Source organism: Acanthisitta chloris, unplaced genomic scaffold, assembly GCF_000695815.1.
Source record: "Acanthisitta chloris isolate BGI_N310 unplaced genomic scaffold, ASM69581v1 scaffold29384, whole genome shotgun sequence".
NCBI lineage: Eukaryota > Metazoa > Chordata > Aves > Passeriformes > Acanthisittidae > Acanthisitta > Acanthisitta chloris.
The window spans coordinates 52,038-61,833 of NW_008671685.1; positions in this window are offsets into that span (position 1 = coordinate 52,038).

A 9,796-nucleotide genomic window follows, 5' to 3' on the forward strand; every position below is an offset into this window, starting at 1 on the left:
GGATGTTCTCTGATCTCGTTATCTGATTGCTATAAGCATTCTAAATCTTTATTAAAATATTTTCTTACCTCTGTATTTTTAACTGAGTTTCTGAAATTAGAGGTACAGAAAATAACAATTATTTACCTTTTCTAGAGAGAAATAACTGGTCATTTTGACCTCAGTGAAAATGAATGTGTTTTCATTAGATCTTTAATATCTGAGAAGGTAAACAAAAGGAATTAACCAAACAATTTTTGAGCAAACTGAGACAGAACTTCTCATGTATATACCAGCAGCAATTTCATCACAGTTTAATGTTTAGCGTGTAAGTTTTGCATTTTCACACCTAGAACTTAGTAATTGTAATGGTTAATTAAAAAACATGTGATGTTTTCTTCAGCAGATCATGCTCAGCTGAAACACTTTCCTACATTTCCACAGTGCTGAAACCTGTCGATTGCCTTTGTTTTCAGGAGTGCACTTTCTTTAACGAGGAGATTTATGTCTGTAAAGTGAACAGTGAAACTGTTTGGGTTTTTTTGCCTGGATTTGAAAATAAGTATTTCTTGTGCTATATTGGTGTAATATTATTGGAGATTTTGAAGTCTGTCAGACTCTGTTTTCCACCCTTAAAGCATAAAACTGAGGCAGAATAATGAAGTCGTCGCACTGAAATACAATTATGCAGAACCACAGAAACATTTAAACCATATCCAACCTTTCCACAACTATCTATCCCATGGTAAGAATTTATGTGAGTTAAAATCCACGATGTAAACAAGAGTGTCCTGTGTAAATATAGATCCACGTGACAGTTTTAACACTCACAAGTATTATGTGCTGCCGTGTAGGAGTTGGGTCACTGCTTATATTTTTGACAGTGTAGATTTAAATAGCTATGAGATAAATATGAAATCTAATATACAGATTATATCTAATATTTATTGCTTTGATACAGAATATTATAGAATTATAGAACACTACTGTAGCCAGTTTGCTCTTCAGCCATCGGCGTAGGCCACTCCTTCCTTCAGGGAAGGGAATTGTAAGTTGGCTGGGCCGAGTTCTGCTGGCACCTACATTGCTTTTATTCTTGGTCCACAGCAGTTTATACCAATGTGCTGCTGAATGCAGAATTTTCCTCACTGTTTATATTAAGATAGAAGTTGTTTAAATTCTAGCTCAATCCCAGGTTTATTTAGAATTGCTTAAGATGATTAAATGGATCCAAGTCAATTGATTTAGCTCACGTAAGATGTGAGCAGCCACCTGGAGAGGCCCCAAAGAGAGCCTCAGTCTCAAGGCTGCTGTCTCAGCACTTTGGCAAGATTCCTAACACCAGGTAGTATGAATCCAGGCCACTTGAAGGTGGTGGGGTTTGGATCTCATCCACCAGACCAATGTGCTTGTCATGGTCTGTCACACAGAGGCCCACGGGGAGCTGAGGCCACCAAGAACTGGCAGACTATGAGCCTGCCTTGAGCCACAAGCAAGCAGTCAACATTTCTGCTGCCGGGGCACCTTGGAACTGCCAAAACACAGCTATCTGTGCTTCTCTGGCTTCTAATTCATCCATTGCATCCAGAACTAAGGTGGCCAGATCTGGTTTGTGGTTGGAGGTTGGCATCCTCTCCCTGCTGGTGGATCGTGGCATGCTCTTTCCACCACACAAAGCTTATTGTTTTAGAAAGAGGAGCTACAGATTTTTCATACAATAAGATGTTGTCAAAAGAATTACCTAAAAACCTAATATCTTGAGGTCAACTCCTTTCAGATTTCTTTCCCAGCTGACTGGCATGTAGTTGCCTCAAAGAACAGGCCCTATAAGAATGGTGTTGAAGGAACCTTTGTGTGATTTTACCCAAGGCACACTCGTAGAGTGGAGAATTGGATTGCTCTGGATTTCTGGTGGAGTACAGACACACCAAGTTTCTTATTCAATGAGCTGACTGCAGAATATCTAGTTTTTTGCATTTCTTAGTCAGAAGGTATCTTTCTGTTCCAGGGGGCAGCAGCCCTTGCAGCTGTGTAGCTCAGGAGTTCAAGAGGACCAGTGAGAGCTGGATAAGGTCCTAATCTACTTCAGTGACCTGTGGACCAAGTTGCCGATTGGCATAAATATATCTCCATGTGAAGTGGTGGCATTAAACCAACAGAGCCTCTGTTTTACAGAGAGTTGCAGTACTGGGGAATAGTTTACATTCAGGCAGACTACGCTGACTGAGGTAAATGCTACTTGGTTGACTTTTGTTCTTACTTTTTTTTCTGAAAGTGTGTTTTTGACTTCCTGTTGCCGATGAACTTAGCACACACAGTAAAGCAGAAAGGTTTGTAGAAGTAATGGGGTTTATTCCATTAGCCAAAGATACAGATGATATTTAATATACTAGACACCAGCTTAGGCCTAGTTTTTTGTTATTCTTGTCTTCCTAATCAAAACAACCTTCATAGTGGCCAAGCACCCAAGGAGAAACCAGTGCCTTGAAGACCTGCTGCAAGATTTTCTCACTTTTGTCAGTTTGCTCTAAGATTTAGTGTGGGTTTTCTCTTTACAGTCAAAGTACAACGAAAGACTAAAGAAATGCTTTGTAAAAAGTTATAATTAGTTTGAAGTAAGATATTTTATTTTGGTGTATCACATGAAAAACTGAGACAGCATCACCAAAAGTCTTAAATTTGATATACCTCAGCATCCACAGATTTTCCAAAGAGGTTTTGAGTCATTTAACATTTACTAGGGCTGATTTAATGTATTTTGGCAATATTTTGTGTGGCTGTTTCTTTCTGCAATAATGAAATTGTCTGTCCAACAGTTTATTACTGTGCACTCCGCAGCAGTACAAGTGTCATTGAAGAATTTGGTTCTCGATATCAATATTCAACTAACTGAGGAAAAAGAATATTTGCAAAATTTGCTTAATATGTATCTCAAAATAATGATTAGGCTAAATTAAGCTGCATTGCCTTCAGCTGCAGAGTTAGTAGTTTCCACAGAATATATGTACTCTGTAAGTAAAACACTATTGCTGATTTTTTCCTGTGCTTTTACTGAAACCTTTGTTATGATCCACAATAAAATTTGCACCTGAAAATCTACACTGAATGTTGTTGTTGGGTCAAAGTGTGAGATGTCTGACAAAAAATTAGCAAAGCAGTAATGGTTTATGCTCTTGGAGCTTCCAGAGCTCTCTGTGCATCTGACCCTTTTCCAGTTACCTCTTTGTGGGTGTACAAGGTGTTTATTATTATGTTCTGTGGGGGCTGCTGACAGCTTAAAGTGGGTTGGCAAAAACAGTCATGTAAACACATGTTTGAAATGATTAAGAGTGGCAGGTCAGGAAAATGCTGCTTTTGACTCAAAGTAGCAGAGTGTACTTCTTTAACTTTGAGCACTTTGGTGGTGATACTGCAGCTGGGTGTAATGCAATTTCCTGCAGAGTCATTTTTTCATCTGAAATCTAACAAGATATTAGTGAAATCATAAAGTGATCAAAATTAAACTGTCTGTTTCAGAAAATAAGTGCATTTAGGAAGATTTCGAGATTTTTTTTTTTTGTTTTTTACAAGTTTGTTTCTGTCGTGACCCTTTAATGCAGGAGCTTCAATGCAGAGCTTGGAACTGCTCCAAAATATAGGCATTTAAAGTGCTACAGATGGACATTTTTAGCCACTGAGTTGCTGGAATGAGGCCAGAAGCAGGTGTTTGATCTTTAGGTCTGCTCGTAAAGCTGAAACCACCAAGCAGAGCTGCCTGATCAACAGGGAACACTAAAGACAGGGTGAGTTTTAATGCCAGTATTCAATCCCAGTCTTTACTCAGGGCTGGAAAGAAGTACCTCCCTCTGCTCAGGACCCACATTCTCAACCCTCACCACATGCACTTACAGCTTTTGTCCTGTCTGTTGTGGGTTTTTGTCCTGAAGAACAAGTAGACTTGCTCTTCTTCAAACATTGCAGTTCAACAAAAAGGTCATGGTCTGACTACCTCAATTTCTTCATCACTTCTCACACAGAAAGTAAAAGATCTGTGTTTAATGCCATTCTGCACCTGTGGGAGTTAATTCTCCTCCTTTTTAGAAACCTGGGTTATGAATTTAAGGTGATAAGTGTTTTTTGGTCTTGTTGGAGGGACAGTTTTGGCACCTAAGCTGACGTTGCACCTCTGTGTATAAAGTATTTCCACTTTAACTGACTGAGAGAGTCTGAAACGGAGCAGCAGAGGGAACAGAGCTGGTGATTAAGGAGTTGAAAAGGATTTGGGGCAGGAACTTGTCCTCTGGGCCTCCTGCAGGGCCGATTTCTATATTTTAGTCAATCAAAAGGTGCTAAAATTCCAAAACACATTGGGAAGAGGAGACAGACTAACATCACTTGTTTCAATGCAAAGTTCTTGCTGAGCTTTAGTCACTTTCACTCCTCTTTCCTGAGACTCTGCTGGGCAAACAGCACCAAGAGAAGGTGTTCCCAGCCCGCACAGCCTGCAGCCTGAGCTGGGTTTGCACTTCCTCAGGCAGAGCAAATTGTTGTTGTTTCCTCTCCTGCTTCCTCCCTGTCCTCCACCATGAGGTGAGCTCAGGTGGGAAGAACACCACACCAAATACAAGCTGTGCTTTAGGAGAATGGCAGACACCACTGCATTTCTTCTGTAAAGCCAGTTGAGTTTTCTTGGGACATCTCTGAGTCACTGGATTGAGTGCCATGTCTCGTTTTTGGTTTCCAGCCAGATTGAAGCTAGAACTACCTGGTCCCATTGAGACTGGGTCATCTCTGAACATGTGCAGGCAGAACATGCTAGGGACTTTACAAATGAAAATCAAGGGTGAAATGTCGGTGGCTTCGGGGGGAGGTGGTGCAGCCTTGGTGCCTATATTCTGTGCAAAGAGCAGAAAATCTGCCTGGGGCCATATTCTTTACATGGGCTGGGAAGGGAAAACAGGAAGAACATCTTCTGACATCTCCACATTGTGGCAGATTGCAAAGACTGTTTCCTACTTGGCTCGGTTTAATTTTACTGGGAATAAGCCTGAAAACATGCTTTAATTATTCCTCCTTCGCATGGATGTTTGCACTATTCCAGTTAGGTGAAAATTAATACTAAACTAGCATGTTGAGGCTCTGCAGTCTTCAGCTGTGACTAATCAGCACCATCCACTGCTCAGGGCTTTTGATGCTGGGAGGAATGAGCAGTGCTGACTGTAGTCATGTCTCTGAATGATTAGTCCATTGGATCACAAGCCAAATTTATAACTGTTATATTAGATGAACAGATGGGGGCTATTAAATTACATGCACGAGGGTGGAGGGAAATAGTTGTGACCAGAACTTTATTTTTTGTTTGGTTGGGATTTTTGTTGTTGTTGGGTGGCAGTACTTGAGGGAGAATTTGCATTCCCATACACAGTCTGAGACTTGCAAAGTGCTGGGGACTGTAGGCTCAGTTCAGCAAAACACTGAATTAACTTTAAATACGTGAGAAAAGTCCTTGTGGTTTCACTAAATCTGTTTTACCTAGAAAGGGATAAATATTCCTATCACCGTGGGAAGCCTCAGTCACATTTACACTGAGGCCTATGTTGTATTCCCTTCACATCCCAGCACAATCCTATATAATTACACCCACAAAACCATTATTTTTAAGGCCTGCTTTCCTCAAAGGATCCCCTATAACTGCTTTGTGAAATAGCTCATAAAATATATATGCTTCTTGTCCATTCTGGCATTCATTAAGAGTTTCACCTGCACCAAGGGTTGAAAAGCCAGGATGGCTTATGTCTTCTCTTGCTCTGCCCCTGGAGATCAGGTAACTCAATCCCCTGCAGAGCAGCAGGATGGTGCTGTCTGCTTTCAGCCCTGGCACTAGGTTTTAGGCAGACAGAGCTCAGGTGTGCTTGTCACTGCTGTTGGGTTTGGGGCCATACCTCCAGGCTTTGTTGCACTGGCAGTTCCATGAGTGTATTCTATGATCCAGTCCTTGTCTTACAGGAATGTGGGAGGAGGAAAGCTGTGAACTTCCCTAACTTTTCAGAGAACAGGGTGATAGGTATGGATTAGGAGCCAAGTTCCCCTTTAGGTACCCTCTCTGTGCCTTTTTGTCCTGGCAGAAAACAAGCAGCTGGGAGGTTAGCAGTGAGGCTGGGGTGGATACCAGTCCCTAGGGACAAAGGCTGCTGGCTGGAAAGACTGACACACTTTCTCTGGTAAATACGTAGGTGCAGAGTGTGTGGTTTGCTAGGTGTCTGGGGCAGGAATTCTCCAGTGAAGTGCTGCAGGGCCATCAGCTCAGAGGAATTACCAGCATTGCAGGTTACCTGTGTGTGATTTAGACTTTCCTCTGTGTCACAGTAGCTTAAACACTTTGTGTGCATATTGCTACAATAATAGAGCATTGAAGGTGTCAGTCCTGGATTTCTGAACCTTCTCTACTTCCAGACCTTTCTGAACTGTTTGTAATGGCACTTGAATAGACAGAAGGGACATCATTAGAGCAGATCTGTATTCTTAATTGCATAAAAACCTTGTACATCTACTGTCTGAAACTAGCACTCAGTTCAAACAGTGTCATAACCTCTAGCTTCATTTCTCCTATGTTAGCAGGCCAAATTAACCCATTAGCTGCACAGACTCTATTGTGAGTCAGAGGTATATGACTCATATGAATGGAACATGTTTCTATTCTGGTTGTAATTAACTTGGCCTCCACCCAAACCCTCCTTGCAAACGAAAGATACTAGATTAGCTGAAGTCTACAACACATTTTTATGGTTTGTGCTAAACTTAAAAGGTAAGCGACAGAGCTGCCTTATTTGACAGACTGCTAAAGGATTGTAATTAATCTGGTTGCTTTGTTTGCCTTGCAAACTGTAAGAGAACAAGAGAAAAGAAACACAGGACTCTAATACACTTGGAAAATAGTCCCAGACTTGTTTCAGATGAACAAAAAACAAGTTTGTAGTAGTTAGAATTTCAATAGAAGTGCAGTCTTAAGGTGGCACTTCCATTTCCGTTTTTCATAATTTTGCTATCTGGGAACCTTTTTTTTCCTTTTTTTAAAAATAAAATTTAAAGCTCCAATTGGCCAGGATCCCTAGCAGTGTTTCTAGTTGGGCCATTGTACCTTCTCTTAATAAAGCAATATTAAATCAAGTCCTTTAAGAGGGAAATCTGAGCCACTCCTGAGGGCAGCCTGGCAGAGCAGAAGCAATAGTAATTGTATTTACACAGTTTTAAAAACATCAAAAAAACCCCAAGAAAACAAACCCACCCCTCTCTGACCCTCACAGAAATCAAAGCTCAAACCTTCCTTAACACTAAACTTTCTCCACAACAGCTTAGGGACTCAATGCCAATGAGCAGCAGGTATTGAGGCACTGGTGGAGCCTTCCCACCTGGGCAGATAAATTAATCAGGACAGTGCTCTGTGTGCCACCACTGTCCACTGACTAATCAGTTAGTTTTCTATCTTGGCAGGTTCCATGAGTTTACCTGTAGCATGAAGAGGAGAGGTGGAGGAAAAAAGGTGAGGTTTTAAAAAAGGCTTAGTTTGAGGGGCCCTGAAATGAAAACTTGCCTGTGGACCAGTACTTCCCAGACTCTGCAGGCCCACAGGTTAATTCCAGTGGCTTAGAGCACTTAATCGAGATCTGCCTCCAGCTCTGCCTGCTGCCAGTTAGTCCTGATAAAGCCCTAACTTGTCTCCTCATTGCCTAAGCAGTGACATTAGGACTTTCATCAAAGCAAAGAAATTAGAGGCACGTAGCAGAGTCAGCTTCATTTAGCCACAGCTCCGTGTCCAGATTCAGAGATTTTTCTCACTTGGAGAGACACTGTCCTCCCATGCAAGGAAGATAATCTGGTGATTTGTTGTTAAAATATGCACTTCCCAATCGCTGTAGAAAGTTACCCAGTTGGTAGGAAGCAGATTTATGGCACAGATTTATCTACTGCCAGTTTGCACAGTTACACTGCTTTTCAGGAACATACGTATTCCTCAGTTGGAAGCTTTGAGTGTTAACTTCTAAAATTCCAGTGCTGATAGCCAGACCTTGCCTTTCCTTTTCCTTTGGCACAATAGATTTTCTATGCCCACATTGGCTGAGGTTGGATTAGCAAACCTGTCAGGATTCCTGTTTTATGCTTGCTATTATGTCCCTCCATTGGATAGAGTTCCTCTATATAATCTACAAAGCATTGTAGATCTGCATCAGGGTGCAGAGGAGATAGGATATTAATGGGCAAGTTTGTGTCTGTCAGCTCTGCCTCCTTTGGGATATGTGTTCAAGGAAAGCTGAATCAGACCATCATGTTACAGTGCATGCTCAGTAATGGAAAAGATCCAGGGCTCTCCTTCATTTTGTGCTTAAGGGTGTTACGTGTAGTTGTATTACTAGAAGGGGAAGAAGCATTTGGACCTGGATGTGAGGCACAGGATGGACCTTGCTGGACAGTACTGTCTCAGTACCTTTATTAAAATTTTTAACTTTTATTCAGAGCACTTTCAGGAAATGAGCTGAACTGTTTTGTGCTGCTGGGTCTGCTGAATGTGCCTCAACACTGGAATCCCAGAAGTCTTAGAATCCTCTTATTCTCTCCTCTAGTGTGACACAACCTTGCCCAGTAATTTTGGTATCAAGACCACTAACTTCTGCTGCTTCTAAGGCTTCTTTCCCAATGGCTCAGTTACCCAGGCAGACCTCTGGGACAGGGAATTAAACCACAGTGAGTAACACCAACAGAAAACTGCTGTCTTCAGTCAGACAAAATTTTCCACTAGGTGAATTCCCCCAGTTAAAAATCAGAAGATTTGTTCCAAGGAATCAGGATGTGCCTATTATTTAAATGCAATTTCTCTTTATGAGTGGCTTATTACCATTCTCTATTAATCAGCATTTCTTAATTAACATAAAATTCCCAGGGTCTGGTACAATTCCACCACCCACAATCCAGTTCTATCCTGTTCGTCTCTATTTAGACTACATATTGCTAGAGTATGTAGGATTGTGTTGCATGCTGCAATTATTTTCAGGGAGGACTGTGACACTTGGCCTTGGTCTTGGCTTCCTCTAGTACAGAGCACTGTGAGGATTCTATATTTATTTAGAACCTGTTGAGGGAAACAACAGAAGCTGTTTGACACTGTGCACTCACTTCTTTACGATGTGATTCTTGGGTGGATCTCTCAGGGAGGAGAGAACTTTGCCATTTGGAGAAAAGGTCTTACAATTTTAGCCAGCCAGCCAGTTCAATCAGCCACTCCAATTATGGTGTGGGTTGAGCAAGTCTGTGTTCAGGGTTCCCTTGAGCTGCTTTTAGTTATGAAATAAAGTAAGAAATTAGGTCAGTTATACTCTATTGACTTCCAGTCACACAGCTTTCAAGGCTCTATACCAGCACAGTTTTGCCTAAATTTATATTTGGCATCTTACCACTATGACTAGGCTTTGCCACCCTATGAAAGCTAAATCGGGCGTGCTCATTCCAAATGGCACATTGCAGATGGCTTTGCCGTGAAAGCTAAATCAGGCATGCTCATTCCAAATGGCACATTGCAGATGTGCTTGTCTCTGAACTGGTTTTAACCCCTGCAAGGCTGCAGGTGAGGGCTCTTGGTCTAGTGCTAAAATTGCTGCATCAGCTCTCCCATCACCACCTAAGAACAACAGGTACTTCCCTTGTCCCCTCCATTGGTTATTTCCCCCTTGGCTGAGTGAAAGCTAAATCAGGCATGCTCATTCCAAATGGCACATTGCAGATGTGCTTGTCTCTGAACTGGTTTTAACCCCTGCAAGGCTGCAGGTGAGGGCTCTTGGTCTAGTGC